Source organism: Ambystoma mexicanum, chromosome 13 (genome assembly GCF_040938575.1).
Source record: "Ambystoma mexicanum isolate Mex_15411 chromosome 13, UKY_AmexF1_1, whole genome shotgun sequence".
NCBI classification, from domain to species: domain Eukaryota; kingdom Metazoa; phylum Chordata; class Amphibia; order Caudata; family Ambystomatidae; genus Ambystoma; species Ambystoma mexicanum.
Window position 1 is genome coordinate 605,620,374 of NC_090938.1, and position 18,200 is coordinate 605,638,573.

General features: G+C 44.1%; 1 protein-coding gene across 8 annotated transcripts in view; it reads left to right on the plus strand.

Annotated features, from left to right (window-relative positions):
• Positions 1–18,200, plus strand: part of LOC138521540 (signal transducer and activator of transcription 5B) — a 1,967,228-nt gene that overhangs the window by 854,801 nt on the left and 1,094,227 nt on the right. For all 8 annotated transcript variants that reach the window (XM_069634461.1, XM_069634460.1, XM_069634455.1 and 5 more), the window contains one exon: positions 17,401–17,466. The gene's annotated coding sequence lies outside the window, so the exon portion shown is untranslated. The remainder of the gene's footprint in view (positions 1–17,400; positions 17,467–18,200) is intronic.

The following is an 18,200-nucleotide window of genomic DNA, read 5'->3' on the forward strand; positions in this document are numbered from 1 at the left end:
GCTCATTCTTATGTTCCCAAAATGCACTTTGATTTTATGCAAAACAGCCACCATCCTATATTCGGGGCACCCACATTATTCAACACCTAGCTCCGCCCCGCAGTCCTGCCCACACCACTGACAATCTGACCCCCCAACCCGCAACTCCCTTTTATGCGTAAGGGGTTGGGCTTCCCCAGGCTTTCTGTGTCGAGACAGCCAACAGTTGCTGTGTCAACCGTTGTGGCTTTCTGTTACATTTGAGGTGGAAGACCGATGATACTCAACTAACACCCTATCTGGTGTAGGCCTGGCACTGTATAGGTATGAGCTTGGGATCGTCACGACGGCACTGATTTGAGAGGCACAGTGTGGTCCTGGCATGACATGAATCCTGGACACGTTGGGGTCGAGTGGAGAGTGTGGGGACCCTGTTACCAGCATTGTTGGGAGTGCACCCCGGTCTGTCACAGATGGAACCAAGGTTTGTGTGTTTGGAGAGCTGGGTCCTGAACAGACCCGATTGGTGTCACTCCTACCCTCAGCACCAGCAGGTGCATGGAATGCACTCTTGCCGAGACCCAGAGTTTTGGTGGCAGTGATCAGACTCTGAGGCAAGTAGAACCTGTGGAGAGCACCTCTGTCCTATGTCTCTTGCCTTGGGGAGTGGCTCATATTTAAATGGGAACAGTGAAGTGAGTGGACCCTGGTGTGTCTGTGGTCAACTTTTGTATGGTTGATTGCTGGATAATCTACAGAAAAAAGGGTTCTAAAGTAGAGGATATTCCCGTCCCCTGCACACTATTCACAACGTTGGAATAGCCAACCAATAGCTAAAGTTAAGGGAAGTTCTAAAGAATTAAGTAGACAATTCTGATACATTTTCAATTAAAACTATTTAATAAAACATGAAGCCAAAAAATCTTCAAAGTGAGCTCAACGGATTTTGGGCATGTATCCCTTCTTCAGGAGCAGTATCATTCAATATTTCCATAACTTTGTCACTTTGTAAACTTAAACAATAAATCTTCGATCAGAGATCATTATCTTATTCGATGATCCAATGTTTTATATGTCAAGGGAGGCTCAGCTTGACCTCACTGAGGAGGCGCAACAAGGTTGAAACACATGTCTGGGGTTGCTGATGGTACTGTTCAGAGGAGAATTGCCTAGCATTTCGGTGCTGGACTAACCTTTTGGGTGGGACCATACTGGATATGCAAATGGGTATTTCTCCTTTGTGAAGTGTGCAGTGAGCTGAAACGTGGTGGAAGACCCTCCTACGTGGACAAACTTCATAAAACAGGGTATTTGACTCATATTTGCTCCCAGTAGAGGGGCTCCCACACTCTCGTTTGACTTGTGCATACAATTGTAATAAAAACCCAATGCCTGCGTATTCTGGTAGCATAATGCTTGCATTTGGAGAACGTATTATGTGCAATGAAATGGTCCATGTGCAGTGGATTTTCACAGCGACTTTGTTCTTTTAGTGGCTTAGTCTTTGCCTGCATGAAATATACCTCGCCTGGTGCCATATTGACTGGTGCTGCAAGTATTTTCTGCAGTTTAAACGTCCAAGTCATTGGTAGGAGAACTTGGAGAGCATTGCACAACAACTTGTTTGATGATAACACAATTTATTTCCGGTTTCAAATATTTGTTATCCTGAGAAATCATTGAGGGGGAACAAAATCCTGAGTATTCGACATATTTGAAGTGTGCAATCGGGGCTTCGATGTTGGACCTTTGCTGAACACCTCTGTGCTGTAAGAACTTAGCATCTGAAAAATGTGCTCTTAGTTTATTGCTTAGATGTAGGAAGTACATACCATCTCCTGGTCAAATTGTTTGTTGTCTCTGTATCAATTGCACCTAAAACATTTAGAGGATCTTTACATCTATTCCACCTGCCCATTATTCTAAGATAAGCAGCCGCAAATGAAATGCTATGGTGAAAACACTGTGGATTAGGGATAGCAGGTGAATGCCTATGCTGGCGAATGAGTAAATGGTATGTGGTTGCAACCATGTGCTTTCCATAGAGCAACTCTGGAAGCCCAACCTCAGAGTATGCTGTCTGCTAGCCTTCACAGATCACACATCTACTTTAAAGGAGACCCTAGGCATTGATTCTACAATGAGCTTGATTATCCTGCACCAACGGTGCTGGATCACCAAATATGCCAGAGAACCAAATGTTGTCATTCCGGTCGCCAGAGAGCTGCCGGAAACGAGACCAAAAATGCTGGATAACTGAGCATTTGGACCTTCTGCTGTGTATATCAGTATTGCGTTGTACGCAGAGGTCCAGATAAGATTTGGAAGCAGGAGTATTTTACTCCCTATTTTTTAAAGTTGGGAGTAAAATTATGTTTTAGGTAGTAAAAATGTAAGTCCAATTCCCTGTGGGAATACTTAAGCATGTACAAATATGTTTTAATTGGAAAAACGAAAATGTTTATGCAAACATTTTTTTGCATCTAAATATTAATTCACATTAAAAGAAATCGTTCTACTTCTTCCATTCAGGCAGTAATTAGTACGACAGGAAGAAAGTAGTATATGTGCACTACTAGTCCAAACATAGCTTTGGAGCTAGGTTGTTGAACTCTGGTCACAAGGTTCTGTGTGTCAGTTTGCCATTTTTTGTTAGGAGTAGTTTTGCCCCCTATTTTTATTTTTTGGGCGTATTTGTCTTTTCTTCCTCACTGAGAGGGCGGGCACGGATTTGTCTAGCGTGCCGCTCCGGCAGCCATATTATTTCAGTGAGGATCGCGCACTTTGAGAGGTGAGGCTGTTTCATGCAGTTACGCTGAAACTGTCACTATAAAGCCACTCTTGCTAGTTCTCCGAATATTTTAGAGCATTGATTTTAATCTTGATAGGTGTTTATGAATTGTTGTGCATTACTGATTTATTGAGCACTTTGTATGCTAACTGAAGGTGGGTGTATTAGTTAGCCCACAGGGAATCTAGGCTTCACTACCTTGACGCCGCAGTTTGTTAGTCCTTTCTTCCTCAGTGAGGGGGTGGGCTCGGATCAGTCTACCTTGCTGCTCCGGCATTTATGTGTCAGTGCAGTCGCGCCGTCAGCGCACCAAAGCCGCGTTTAAAGCAAGCCCGTTTGTGCCCGTCCATGCTGAAGACGGAGAGGACGGCCGTCTGCACTATTCAATGAAGTGTTTGCAGGTGCTTGCCCCTACAGGCACTGTATTCCTGCCTGGCTGGAGTGACAGTGTTATTGTTGATAGGATAGCCCCCTTGCTGCAGTGGTCGGCTGATGTGGAAAATATTTCCCCTTTTTCTTTGATGCTACTAAACACTCGCTCCTTGCCGGCACATGCAGATGAAATTCGCTATCTGCTATCAGACCGCCACCCGGCCTTGTTATGCCTCACGGAGACATGGCTTCAGGCAAGCTCTGCGCCCGCCCTATTGGGCCCACATTTCTCTGGTGTTACGCTCCTTTCATTGGCTCCCGGTTGCCCAAAGCATTCGGTTCAAGGTGTTATGCATCGTTCATCGGGCGCTGCACGACCGGGGTGCGGAATATCTAAGATCAAAGTTTACTCGTTACTGTCCTGCATGCTGTTTGCGCTCTGCCTCTGCAGCGCATTTTGTTAGCAGGAAAAATACTGTTATTGGCAATGACATGCACCAGTTAATAGAGCGTTTCGGGTAAGGGAGTGAAGAAAAATGTCTCTCAGCCACCCATGAGAGCTTTGTGGTGGGAAGGTGCAGCATGATCCTACACCCCTGCAGAACCTTGCCCATCTCCTTCGCTCCTTCCAAAGTAGAGGAATTCATCATCTCTTCAGAAATCCTTATATTTAGAAGCCTCATTCCCACAATCAATTGAAATGCCTGTCTCTTCTTTCTGAACCAAAAACATCCACCACTCAATGGTCCTGCTTATCAAAACCCATCTTGCAGAACTTTACTTCCATTATCACAACTTGGAAGTCCTTTAACTCTGCTAATGACACTACATGATGAAATCCTGAATCCTTTGTCAAACACTTGCTTATTCATCTTTTTCAATCAAGAAGTTTTAAACCAAACACTTTTGCTCACTTCAAAAGGATAAGCGATCAGACATTGAAGATCATCATTTGGACTTATTACCCGCCATTCATACCTTGGCAACATTCTAGAAACTGGTCTCCGTCCAGCTGTAAGCACACATGCCTTCCACAGCCACCTCAAAGCCTGCTGAGACTTTGGTTCCTGCTGCATCAGAAAACAGCCAACCTTTGGATCATTAGCAGTGTGCTCATTTGGTTACCCATGGTCTGCTGCCTCCCTTTAAGATCCCTATCGATCACACATTGGGCACTCTGTGGCACGCGCCACAAGAGACTACAGTTCAAAGTGCACAGTTAGTCCACGCCAATATGCAGCTTCTGGTCGAAATGTATCTTCAGATCAAAAACCCCAGATTCTCAAAATCCCACCAGTTCTTCCTTTTCAAATCAAATTGCCAAGCTATTGAATTATTTTGCATGTCTGGTTTTAATGGGAAACAAAGTGGTCCTTGTTGATAAAGACCTAACATTTTAAAATAAACTTTCATCAGCACTTATGATAGCATTTGAAATTCAACCGCATCTGCCATTTAATACATGCTATCAATGAAACCAGCTGGAAAGAATCCACTACTACAACTACTAGAGGCATTCATTCATTATCTGGGATTTTTGGGTATGTGCAGAATAACCAGAATGCATGATCTGTATTAGAATGTCCTAAGGTCTTAGCCGGACCCTCTTGTATGCATTTCCCACAGTGACCTGCTTGCAGAACCATGATTTGATTTAATCTCTGTCCACCACACACACACCTACTACCAACACTGCCATATTGCATGCTTCACATCTAGCAGGCCTCCAGCATGATCCTCGGACAGGGCAGACTCAGTTTGCTCCAGTCGGTCAGCTAACCCCTTTCACAGCTACTCTGGTGCTCCTCGAAAGCAGTGACAAGAATGTAACACCATGATTGTAACATATTTCAGGTCCTCCCGCATCACATATGGTTAGAAAACATTAATATAATAATTATAACGCAGGCCCATGTCTTGTTCTGTACACTGCGTGAGTACAATTTGTGAGAAACCAGAAGATGTCTCACCCACTAGTCCCCGGGGAACTGTCATCCAAGTGGCCAGGACCCGGCCATCACTTTTGGATCCAGTTCCTGGGGGTGGACCAGTGCGGGAGGATCACCTGGATGAGGGGTCGTCGCGGAGTGGGAGTGGGACACCAGATGGCAAGACCCGGTATCCCCTTCCCTGTAACACCTTTACCCCATCCTACTAAGTAGGATATGTAGGAACTCTAGCCCCCACACCCTCATTTCCTTCACAAACACATTCCCACAGACAGCCCGCTCTGGGAGAAAACAGACTAACACCCGAGCAGTATACCTGATGTGTCCCAATACAATGGTCAGGCAATTACTGACCGACACTCGCACCTGACTTCCATTAAGCTCCCCCACACGGATAAAAGGCAGAGAACGAAAACACACCCTGAGCGAGGCAAAGCATACGAGGAAACAGCAGTTTTCGAGGTGCCAGCTGAACGACAGCAGAAAGACGGCAAAACAGGAGGGGATCACAAGGTGGGAAGTTCCCTTGACCTTTCCGACAAACTGTTACTTTCAAGAGACCTTGATATTAGAAAGCATAAGACCAGGAAACCAGGCTAAAGAATCCTGTATTGTGTGTCATAGATACCCGGGGCCCTCCCGCGTCACTAATCAATGTGGGGAGAAGCAGCAGCGGCTGTGGTACCGTCCTTGGTTCCAAGAACAAGGCTGGGTCAATGAAATAAACCCAGTCAGCGAGTTGGGGAGACGGATACAAGACCGGTCTGTGTTGAAGCAAAGGTTTCAAGCAGCAACATTGTATGGCAAGCGCTGGCATGAACATTGTTAAAATGTGTGTGATAAAAGACACAAGTAAAGTTAAACTGCTGATGAGTATTTGAACTTTGCAAAGCAAGATACGATATGTTTGACAGAGTGGTTCAGCACAGCGTGGGTGCTAAATAGAAGGTCTCTGTAACGTATCCAGCTGAGAAGTGAAAGTTAAAGGGTTGTATTAAGAAGAGAACAAAGAATTGTGAATCAAAGTTGTCCTGCGACGGGACAAGCAAAATCCTGCGCACACCAGTCAGAAGTCTTTGGTTTTGTTACAGTAAAGAAAGTTTGGAAAATGAGATTTGGAAAACGAGCCCGCCGGCGAGGGTCCTGGGGTGAACAGTAAATTACACGAGAAATTGTGCATGTGAAATGCTAAGAAAACAGGAACTTTGGTGTTTGTCCATCAGGACGTCTGAAATAAGACGTTGAATGGTAAAGAGACTTTGGCACAGAAGGCCCTGATGCTGAGATTTTGAACTGCATCATCTTGCTAGGAAAGCCAGAGTGTGTGCCAAGCTCGAGTGTGCTGCCTTGTCCCATGCTGAAAACGTGGGGAAAGGGAGCCAATGGCTGAAATAGCCTGACATAATTTCTTGAGCACTTCTTCTTTTGTAGAACATTGTTTCCCACACTATTTGTATTTAGAAGTAAGGATTGGCAATAGGTTTGTTAGCATAGACCCTTTTATTTTGACAAGACACCACTAGGACTGTGTTAGTATTATTTGATGGTTGTTCCTAGCTCCCATCTTTAGATTTAGGATTAAATGGGCAATTTTCAAACCCAATTGAAGTTCAATAAACACCCTTGAACTGTGGTCACTTGCTTTCCTTACGAATCCTACAGTACTAGGAGATCTACTGAACAAATGGGAATTAACGTAAAATGTTTCTGAAGGGAAACAAGGGCTGTCACATTAACTGAAGAAACAGGGATAGACTTCAGCAGTACAAGAACAAGGACCTCCTTGAGATTAATTTGAAAGTAATGTAATGAATTCTATAATCAAAGGGAATGGGCCACTCAGCCTTCCACGGACAATACAGTCAAACAAAACATTAAATGCTCCTGACATATTATATTCCGATCTATATGCCAATCTAGTGGATGCGCGCATTCTCTCTCGCCGCTCTGTCTCTGTGACCGCTAGATCTCTGTGGTCCCTGTATTTCGGTCTTGTTCTATGTGAGGGTTGTATTGCCAGGTGTGCTTTGCTAGAGAAACCCTTGCTGTTGCTGACAGCTTCGCAACCAGAGATAAAGAACCAATATCTTGGGTCGGGTAGGGAAGGGGGTAGGAGGGTGGGGGGCTGTGTTTTTGTGGGTGCAAATGCAGCTATTAAAACAACAAAATTGAATTAGGGTAACATTGTAAAATGTACAATGTTAATTTTAAATAATCACTTCTAGTATATATTTTAGTTATAACTTTTCTTACAGAGCAATGCACAGTATCAAATCAATACTTTTGTCCCTTTCGAAATACCACTATCTAAAAAAGGGGAGGAGACAGATGGCGCCATTGATGCCTCAAGCCCATTTTGCACAAAATCAAACAACTTTCTGTTCAACATGGGAATGACCGCAGATCTTAATATTTGACAAATACGTCTGTTAAAAGGGTTGTAAGTTTGCCTCTGCATTTATCTTATGAGGTGGACAATGTTTTCACTCATTTATCTCTCTTTGACCAGTGTGACGAAACACAGAGTTTTGTCACTTCTCCCCAGAGGGGAGCCCTTCCTTGTGAGGCTAATGAGGGGAGCGTGCTATGCAACATTCCCTCTACTGGTGGTGGCAAGCGGCACCTCACTTGCAGAGACTCCCCTCTGTGGGATAAGGACTCCTGTTCCATCAAGGAACTCCCTAAGAAATTCTCTTGTACACCCCAATACCATCCACACTTCAAAGCAACCTGTTGGATCAAGCTTATGTTTGTTATTTTTCTATTAGCCCCAACATCCAAATTGAAGAGAAGTGTATCACACATACTAAGACAAAGAAGCGAGGTGAGCGAGTAATAATGATCGATCCATGTTTGAGAAACACTCAAAATGTGATGAAGAAGAATGGGCGAGTAGGGGAGATTGTGCATGCAAAAGAGAGAAAGGACTTTAAGATTCTGCTGGGGAGGACCCAGGACTTGAGTATAAAATTGGACGAGGGACTAACAAATGAAAATTAAATGAGTGGAGCCCAAGAATTTTGAACCTAGGGAAGGCGGGAACCTGCACAGGACCTCACGAGTAGCTGTAACCTAGACGCACAGAAGAAGCAGGCGTCCATGCCGCACAAGGGATTGGAACCCCACGGAAACGAGGCGCGAAGAGACGGTAGCGTTACCTGGAAAAGATGGACTGGCCAGTCAAATAACAATGCTGATAGCGTTACGGCTGTGGCCCCGCAGGACCACATGGAAGAACCCGGAAGAAGCAGTATGAACGCTGAAGCGTTCTGACTCGGAGAGTCAGCCCGACCCTGGAGGAGTACCCGGTGACGCTAGCCCGTGGATACAGATGTAATGGGAGAGGCGGGAGACACAGGGAAGAGAGACATGCTAAGCATATTATTCTCAGTGAAGCTACAAATATTTACAAGAGCGAGAATAGCTACAGGACACAGCCTACTCGTCCCAGTGAACCTCTAACTATTCAGCAGAGTGAGAACACATATGGGACTAGACATCCCAGTGGAAAGAGCAGAATTCATAAGAGTGAGAAGAAACAAGGCAGCAGCCTACTCATCCAAGTGAATGGACTGTAAGCATTATTGGAGAGAATATTCCTGACGAAAAGTAAGACCCTGAAGCCTGTTCAAGGTTGTATCGCAAGCCAGAACTAACAGGTAGAAGTGGATGGGATAAATTGTTTTGCTTATAAAGGAATAAGTAACCAGAGGAACATACAAAAGCAAGGACAAGAAAAGGAACCATCGATTCCCACCAAAGTGTAGTTTGATACAAACTTGAAAATGACAGTGCGAGAAACCATAGCTCAACAGGGTAACATTCCAAATATTGGAAGTTCACTGTTAAAAGAAAAGGGGATGCCTAGAGCCTGGAGAAGCCCCGGAGAAGAACTAAGAACTGGTCCAAGAAATAGTCGGGAGCTATTTCAAAATCATTCCTAAGGGGTGAAAAGCCTATCCAGGAGAAGGGAGTCATGATCCTGGACTTACTCTTGTTGTTTACTCTTAGGTGTAGGGCCAGAATAGCTTTGAGACTGAGGACAGACCATATTCTTTTTAGACTTCGCTACGGACGACAAATACACTGGTTAGTTTATTAGGGGAGAAACCCATAGCGTAGGGATAGTTAAGCCCTTTTTCTTATTATTGAATACATCTATTGAAAATGAGCAAAATTAGTCTGCCTTCTTCTGACCTACCACACATGTTTTATGATTTTGTGTATTTTGACCAGTGGTGGTGCCTTATGAATTTTAAATCTTATGGTTTGATACATTCCGACTGTGTTTTAACTGTTAAAACTGATGAACATGTTTTTATATCTCCTAATGTATTGCTGTTTTTATATGTTCTGTTTAATGGATTGTTACAATCCGAATAAATCTCAACTTACTTAAAATGGTTGTATGCTTGCATCACTATTGGACTTGGTGCTCATTTCGCTTTTGGCAATAGTCCCTCTAACATTAAAACGTTTGTAACATTGAACCATATATATTTATTATGACAGCCTCAGGCTAAAGATGTAAGGATAAAATGACAGTCACTCAACTGCGTCCAAGGGCTGGAGATGTTTTTTTGCCCGTGCAGAATTTAAGCCAGTCCTCAAGGTAAGGCTGGATGTTCACATGATGCTCAGTTCCCAAATTCATATCCTAATAGAATCTTATACAGGACTCAACCCTATTATTGAATCCACGTGTTGGTAAACACACAAGCTTGCCCTTTTCCAAAAGACCTTTTGGAAATACCTGATTTTGCAAGGCAGCACTTGACTTCCACACTGCGGTTTAAACAAAAGTGTATATAAATGATAATTATGACGAATTCACAGGAATATTTATTACAGAAAGATAAAATAAAAGTTATGAACATCAAAATATACACAAACCTCGTATTTGTACATATGATATGATATGACATTTACAGCGCGCCTGCACACAAGTGTTTCTAGGCGCAACAAGGAGGGGGGGGAAACAAAAGGGAGGAGAAAATAATTATCTTACTAGGCCTTGTCATTCAGATCGTGCAAGTGAGGGGAAGAGGGAAAGGGAGAAGTGCCAGGGGGGAGGGGGAAGATGGAAGTGCAGCCAGTGGGTGGTTTATAAGTGTAGAGAGAAGGGTAGCACTATATATTATCCCTACCAAAAATATTGCTGTATATATGGTCGTCTGGAAAACCGAATTGAAAAGTGAACTTATAACACCTGTTCAGAGAGAAAGCCTGTATTGGCAAGAAGGCCACAAGAAGAATATATGTCTAACAAAGTGCCAAGGGTTATCGGTTGCATGACCTTTAATGGATGGACCGTGTGGCCCTACAACTGCGCCTAGACCGAGTAACCCCTACTAGGAAGGATTCAAGGAAAGTCGAGATAGAGAAGCTGTTTTGTCTAATGAGTGCTGATGTGATTGAAAACAGGAACAATCGGTGCAAACTATTGAAAAGCCTGAAGGGTTACAAAGTTGTACCAGAGTTATTATTGAAAACTGCAAGATTTGAACTGACTGTGGTTTTGAAGCTGGAAGAGCTGTCTTTTTGGGGAAGGGAACCACAAGACTTTGTGAACTCTGTTGAACTTGGGGAAGGGAACCCTGAGGTCTGTTGGAACTGTGTTGCACTTGGGGAAGGGAACCCGTATGCCTGTTGCATCTGTTTTGAATTTGAGGAAGGGGAAGCTGAAAAGCAAGTCATGAGCTGGAAGAAGCTCAGAACTGTATGTTGGAACACTGTTTCTTTTGTTGCTGACATCCCTACACATTATATATCGTTCGTTGTGAGGGCAAGTATAGGTTTTGGACACACAGACTTTTAAGTTGAACTTGATGACACAGACTATCCTTAGTTTCTTTAGGTAGGGAAATCCCACCTTAGCATAGGACAAGCTAGGCCTTACTCCATCCTGGCATTCAAGAAGAATAAACCTTTTTCTAGAAAAAAGGAATCCGTTGTCTGTGTCTTACTTCATGATCCTTCACAAAACGTACTTTTGAAAGGAGATGGTCATGATCCATTGTAAAGATGTGCTTTCTTTACTGCAATGTTTTAAGCACTTGCAGTTGCTGAAGAGAAGAAACATGAACAACACTACATGACTACCATCTCATCTGTATCCTACTCTACACCAGTAATATCCTGGACAGTAAGAAAATTGCAGGATTATGTGCAATTCCACAATCTACTCCATGACTACCAGTTGGATTACTCGCCCACCAGAGTGTAAGGGAGCTGCCCTGGCTAACATCGGAGAATACCTTCTTGCTTCCTTAGATCAGAATTGTCCCCTAGCACTGATTCTCCATGAGCCTTCTGCATCCTACGACTTTATAGATAATTTAACTCTACTTCAGTGCCTGACATATTGAATGGAGGTCTTATTGAATTAACCTCCATCTGACCCAGTTAAACACTGACGTTTCTGCAAGCCAATCCAAACCGGCAACCTTCTTATTACTGCAAAAGGAATAAACTGTAGAGTACCTAAGGAACCTTCCTTGTATTCCTCATCATGTATAGCAGCTTTTCTTCGCCTCCATCACCCCCAGTTTGATGCAGTAGTCAACAGAACACACGTCAACCGGGCCATGATCAGCAAAGTACCACCCTTCCTTGGTTGCAAACCTTACATGGAACTAACCAGATCACTTGCTTCGCTGCTCCTAGGCACGTATAAACATGCCTAACCAAAACACGTTAGGCATGATTAAAAAAGCATATGACAAATTCCTTCTCTAGTTTTTGGCTTGAAAACCTGCTGAAGTACAAAACATTATGCACCATGCATAAAGCTATTTTCTGAACAAAGCCATGGCTACTTTCAGAAAATGGCCCCTCTCTGCGCCCACCAGAATTCCAATGTCAAGCTGCACACCTACGCTATTCCTCGACGGCGCAATAACCACCGAGGCAGGCCACTCTGGTGCATGGCATTCAACTCTTAAGCAATCTTGACGCACCCCCTTCCTCTGAGGCCAGGCCGCTACCCGATAGTCCCCCTGGGCAGAGTGATTCCCCATATGGGACTAGGGATGACTATCCAGGGAGAGAACACACACACGTACACGTACACACACACACACACACGCACACGTACACGTACTGGGACTAAAAAGAGTCTGGTCTACCTTAGTGTGAGCTCTTGGGGAAATACTCAGATGAGGTGGAGGTGCGGAAGAATGAAGAGCAATCCTAAAAACATGATGGAGCAGTCTAGTATTTCAGGGGCTCTGATTGGCCGGAACGAATACAAATTAGAATAGTGTGAAAACCAAGCAGGGAGAGAAGCCCGATCTAGAGGACCCGCAAGTGCAGACACCAACCTGAGCGAAGAAGCAGCACAGTTGCTAGCTGGATCCCAGGAGAGTTGTCGTAAGGGTTCCAAATCGGTCAAGCAAGGAAGGAAGGACCGACCGGTGAGCGGAGAAGACCCATGTTGAGGCAAAAGCAGCAGTGAGAGTGTGCTGTCGAAGGAAGCCACACAGCCCCAGAGGAGCGGAATGCTGCCGAGTCACTGCAGCCCCAAGAGATCCACGGAAGCTGCAGAGAGCATGGAGAAGCACGCGGGAAAGCCCAAGACCAACCAGAGAGGACCGGCAAACACCCTAAAGGTACCTGGGTGACCAGGACGGTTAATGGGGTTGGAAAAGAGACAGAAGCACAGGTCTGGGATCCGCACCCAATTGAGGAGAGCATCACAAATCATCTTCGACACAGTGCCTGGCAGAGGTGTGAGCCAAGACTGCCAGAGCAGTCATAGAGTGAAACACAGCCTGGGACCCGCACACAATTAAGAGCATCACAGATCCGCTTCTGTGGCACAATGCCAGGCAGAGATGAGAACCAGAGCAGTCAGAGAGAGAAGCACGGGTCTGCCACCATAGGAGAAGAGCATCATGCATCCTTTTCTTCGGCAGATTACCTGGCAGAAAGGTGAGCCATGTTCACCAGAGCAATCGGAGAGAAAAGTACAGGTCTGGGACCCGCATCCAGTTGAGAAGAGTATCACAAATCCTCTTCTTCAGTGCAGTACCTGGCTGGAAAGTGAAACTGGTCTGGCAAAGGAAAGCAGCAGAATCCTACGAGTCTGGGACCCACACTTAAAGGCCAGTAAACGAAGGTGAAAGGAAGACCAGGGGAATAGAAGCATTTCCTTTAGTGGAGTAGAACTGTGAGAATACAGTACCAAGAGAGGGGAGACATTTTATTGGGAAGGGAGTCATTACCCCTGGCATTGCAAACTGCCTGAGATAGCTTTAGAAGGGCCTGGGGAAGGGAGTCAATCCCCCAACCTTCTTGAACTTTGACAGCCTGAGAAGGGCCTGGGGAAGGCAGTCATTCCCCCGCCTTCGTGAACTGTGCCAGAGAGCCTGAGAAGGTCCTGGGGAAGGGACTTGCTACTGGGAAACTGCAAGCCAAGAGAGATCAGAGGAAGGAAGCCAAACCCCTGGTGTTGTGTACCATGAAGCAAAGCCAAGGAAGGCCCAGGGAAGTGAGTCATTTCCCCTGGCACTGTTAAAATACTGAGAACAAGATACCTGGAGAAGGGAGGCATTCTCCAGGAACCCAATAGGGAAGAAAACTATGGGCAATAAATAAGGAATGATGTTTGAGTTGGAACTTTATCTTTTTACTTTGAACTGTGAACTTCATAACGCCACAAGCCATAACTTTGCTTTATATCTTGGAAAGGAACTGAGTGCTGGAGAAGGGAATAATTCTCTCAGGTGAATCTCCCACTTGCCAATTGGATTCAAAATCTGTTGTCCCGAAGAAGGGGGCCATTCTTCAGGACCAAAAAGATCCACTGCTAATTTAGTTTAGTTACACGTGTGAGGGACAGAAGTAGGCATTTTGGCACACAATGCTGGGCTTGTTTCATTTACTTGGACATTCTGACAGAATCCTTAGTTCCTTAGTTGAGGCAGGGAAACCCCTATTAGAGTTGTGTAGAGATAGGTTTCCTCTTTATTTTGATTAAATAGGTTTATGAAGTCAATCATGCCACCTTTGTGATGCCTCCTCCTTCTGCACCCTTACACAAGCCAAAAAGAGTCAGAAACCACTGGAGGGTTTTGTAGTTTGGGTAACCTTCCAGAAAAAGTTGGTGTCATAGCAGAGAGAAAGAGGGAGAACAGTGGGAGGAGGCAAAGTAAAATAGGCCACACTTTGTTTGCTTAGCTACTTCCTGCTCCTTAGTTCAAATAGGAAAGACTGTGAGAGTGATGAAACCATTTAGTGGTGAATAGAGCAAATAGCCTGCTGTGAGTCTAGACCCAAAATCTGGCTAGAGCTAGAAGAACCTGAAGAGATAGAGCAGGAGATCTGGGTGGTAGTTGTCCAGCCATACATTCCAAAATGAAGCTTTGCAATTTTAAAAACTGACTGTAGCATCTGGTGGCCATGGCACGAGTGGGCCATCCTTTGGTGGGACGGGGCTATAGTTACTGCAGTCTGAACAACACCCAAGTGGATAGGAGAGGAATCTTGCCCTGGAGTCGTAGGGCAAGAGGGGAACATACAAAGACTTGCCCTATAAGTGTCAAAATGAAAGCCACAAGGGAAAGGGGGCTACAGTGTTACCCGATATGTGAGTGTCAGATGGCAGGGTCCTGGAGTACTGCTCATGGTTTGGATCATCCAACAAGAACAACGAAAGAAGTGCTGGGGCACAAATAACAGCAAGACTGAGTGTCTTGAAGGACGTATTGCTCTGTGTTAAACAAGGAACTGGTTGGATTAGAACTGGGATTGGGCATTGGACTAAGTACTTTGAAACCTTTTACTTTAGGTAAATTGCTTGATCTTGATTTATGCCTCCATCCTCAAACTATTAAACGAGAATATACCTATGGTATGTTGATTAGGTGTTCTTCTACCCCCCCCCCCCTCCCTCATCCCCCACCACCAGCCCTGTGGAGTTTTTCACCCTGATTTAAGCCGATGACTCTGGTTTCGGGGATTCAGGGCTTTGTTTGGGAAAGCAGCCAGGAAGCCCAGACCAATCTTAGGGGTGAGAACTGAAGGGCAAAGATAAAACTACCTTCTGGTATGGGAGCCTTCGCCTGGCAGTGCAGATCAAGCATCCCTTGGCTAATTCTGGTGGAGAACATTTACGGGGCCAACTTGCGTATTCTTACTTTTGCACATGTTATCCTATCTACTTGGTCTGTTGTTAAACCACTAATAAAAGCTGAAATGTCCAATTTTTCACTTTTATGTGTGGATTGTGTTGCATCCAGAGAGAGCCAATGTTGAAATTCCTTGAAATTGGCATTGGATGGAAGACCAAGTGAAGCAAATGTATTCCCAGGCCTGAAACCAACTCACAGGAGAGGCGCGTTAAACAGGGATGCTCCCTGAGCCTCATTTTGTTTAATATGTAGATGAATTACGTACCTATCACATTGGAAGCCTCAACCTACATTTATTTCTAGGGGACACAAAGATAAACTGTCTCCTCTTTGTTGATGATATGGTCCCATCACCCACACAAGAGAGTCAACAAGTAGTTTGGCAAGCTTGGAAAGACACTGCAGCCAACAGTCCATAGAAACTAACAAAACAAAAGCCAAAGGAATGATTTCCCCCAAAAACCTAGAAAAAAACAGTAAAAACGCAATTTCTACTTTAATAAGGAAACACTGGAACATAGAATGGGATCTTTATACCTGGTAATCCCTTTTCCTAAGTTCTCAAAAGCCCAGAACGCACTAAATGAGAGAGGATTGCAGGCATGCTCTACCTTTAAAATCTAAACTGCTTAGGTAAAACCCATCCATAAGGCTCTGGATATCATTGTACGATTCCATCACTGAGCCAGTTCTCCTATGTGTAAGTGGGGTCCGGGGGGCTAACGCTTAAGCAAGACCCTGCCAAGTGAAGCACAACTCCACCAGAAAACATGTACTTACTAGCCATCAAATCAAGCACTATGCCGTATATGAGTAATAGTTGACAAATCTGTGCTAGAAATGATTCATCTCGATTTTGGCAGTACTTGTTTCGTCTAGTCATACCAATAAAGCAATATTGTTTGTGTGCAGAGAGGGAGGCGGAGGATGGGTAAGACGGTTCCAACCTTGGTGCTACCAAGTGGTGAAGGCTGGGGAGGGTCTTACGCAGCCGACCCAAAGGATGCACTGCCAAATCTTACTTTTAACTGGGTTTTAGGTCCTCTGGACTGGTATGCAGTGTAATTACTGTGCTGCCCGGCAGTAGGTGTGAAAGGTCAGCGGGCAGGTGGCACAGCTGTCTTTTCACACTACCTTTATAATCTCAGAGCCCTCAATGGACCATGGATTTAAAAGAGGTTCTGCTTTCGGAGTTTGCAGGTGTTCCTGAAAGGCAGCCTAGCTGGGCAGGGAGCATTCAAATCATCATGCCAGGTAACTTGCATGTGGGTGATCGTGTCACAGCCCTAAAGGCCTTTCAGAAGTACATTACAAAAATTACACTGTCTTTTGCATAGCCCAGAAAAACGGAACTAACCGAGTTTGATTCAGGGCATCAACTAGAGACTTGCATCCGCCGTGCCGTCAAAAAAGTCAAGTAGTAACAATCGGGTCTACCTAATGCACACCACATGCATTAATGTAGCTCACTTGGGTAATGCACAAATGAGTGAATGTGCCTTTCATTTTTTTTTATCATTAGTGTTTATCAAATTCGGAACATGATTTATTAAAATATTAATTATTCTGTATCTGTTGTGGAATTCGAAAATACACTTTCGAAAGATTAAAGTTTGAAAAATGCAATCTGCAAATGCAAAAATTTGAAAATAATCCGGAGAAAAAAAGAAGCAAACTGTACAGATAATTAGGGGGAAGAAGTCCCGTGGGTGCATGTGAAAACTGAGGGGTGTGCCAAACCATTTCAGTATTAAATTATCATTTTTCAACGGTTGGTGTTTTTATGCTTTAGTTTTCAAGCTAAATGCCTATTATCAACGTTTAGATTACATATTCTAGGTAACCCATTGTAAAGCATGGACAGGTGCTGAATGAGTATCAATATGAAGTTTGGAAAGAATGTTATAGCAGTTTAGGTGCGACTGCGAATTAGAATGTTATGTCTCTGAAAATCCGTTTAATTTTCTTGCCCACTTATGTTTGCAAAACTCTGATCTCCGTCCTCAAAAACAAGTGAAGATGCAAATCTGTTTTTATGTTATGATCAAAATTAGCTTGATCATTACACTTGCACAATGATACTTAAGCTGGTCACAGATCTTATTCAAGTAATCCTTTTATTGTGCTTGAATATCGTGCTTACGTTCTTAATGGTCATTTTGTTTTTGGTTTCTAGGAGTGCTTCCGTTTACCCCACAAGGTCACCTTTTTCCCAAGCTAACCTGGGCTACCGGTGAGAAAGGTAAGACTGAGAATAAATGCTTTAACAATTTGCATTCTTGAAAAAGAAAACATATGCTGATCTTTGTGCATTTATGTGTTTGTAGCCAGTATACATGAGATGTAAGTATTGGTGGAGAAATGAGTAACCTCGTTTTTTATGACAAACAAAAATCGTTGCTGTGCTGGGGGAGGAGTTTGTTTTTCTTAATAGCACCAAGCACCGCTCTGAGGAAAAGACAGCTCCTCCGAACAGGAGCACAGGAATGCATATTGGCTAAAGTGCCTACTCATTCACACACTGCTACTAAACCAGGAGTGATCCCATTCATAAAAGGGGCACAGGCAAAGCCTGACTGGTACACCTCCTTTGCCTCTTTTGGTAATCTGGGCTGATGGTTGGCTATACTTTTCAGGATGGGTGTGAACCAGCGCAGATGGCAACACAAACAATAATAGTACTGTTCAACAAAAATAAGCGTCCAACAAAGATTTTTTCTTTAATAGGAACTTTAATTAAACTAACAATGCACACGAGTTATTAATAAACACTGGAAGACCCATCCCTGTAAAAGAAACACAGAATGCAGGCTTTGAGATCAAAGCGTGCACTCTGGGAGAAGACAGGGATGCAGGCTATTGTTTTGGGCAGCACATGTTCAAATTACTTGAAAGTGTCTTAAAAAGGCAAAGGGGAGGGGGTCTTATATAAGTCACTAGGACCCTTTAAATTGAACCAGGTGGACAGGACCACAG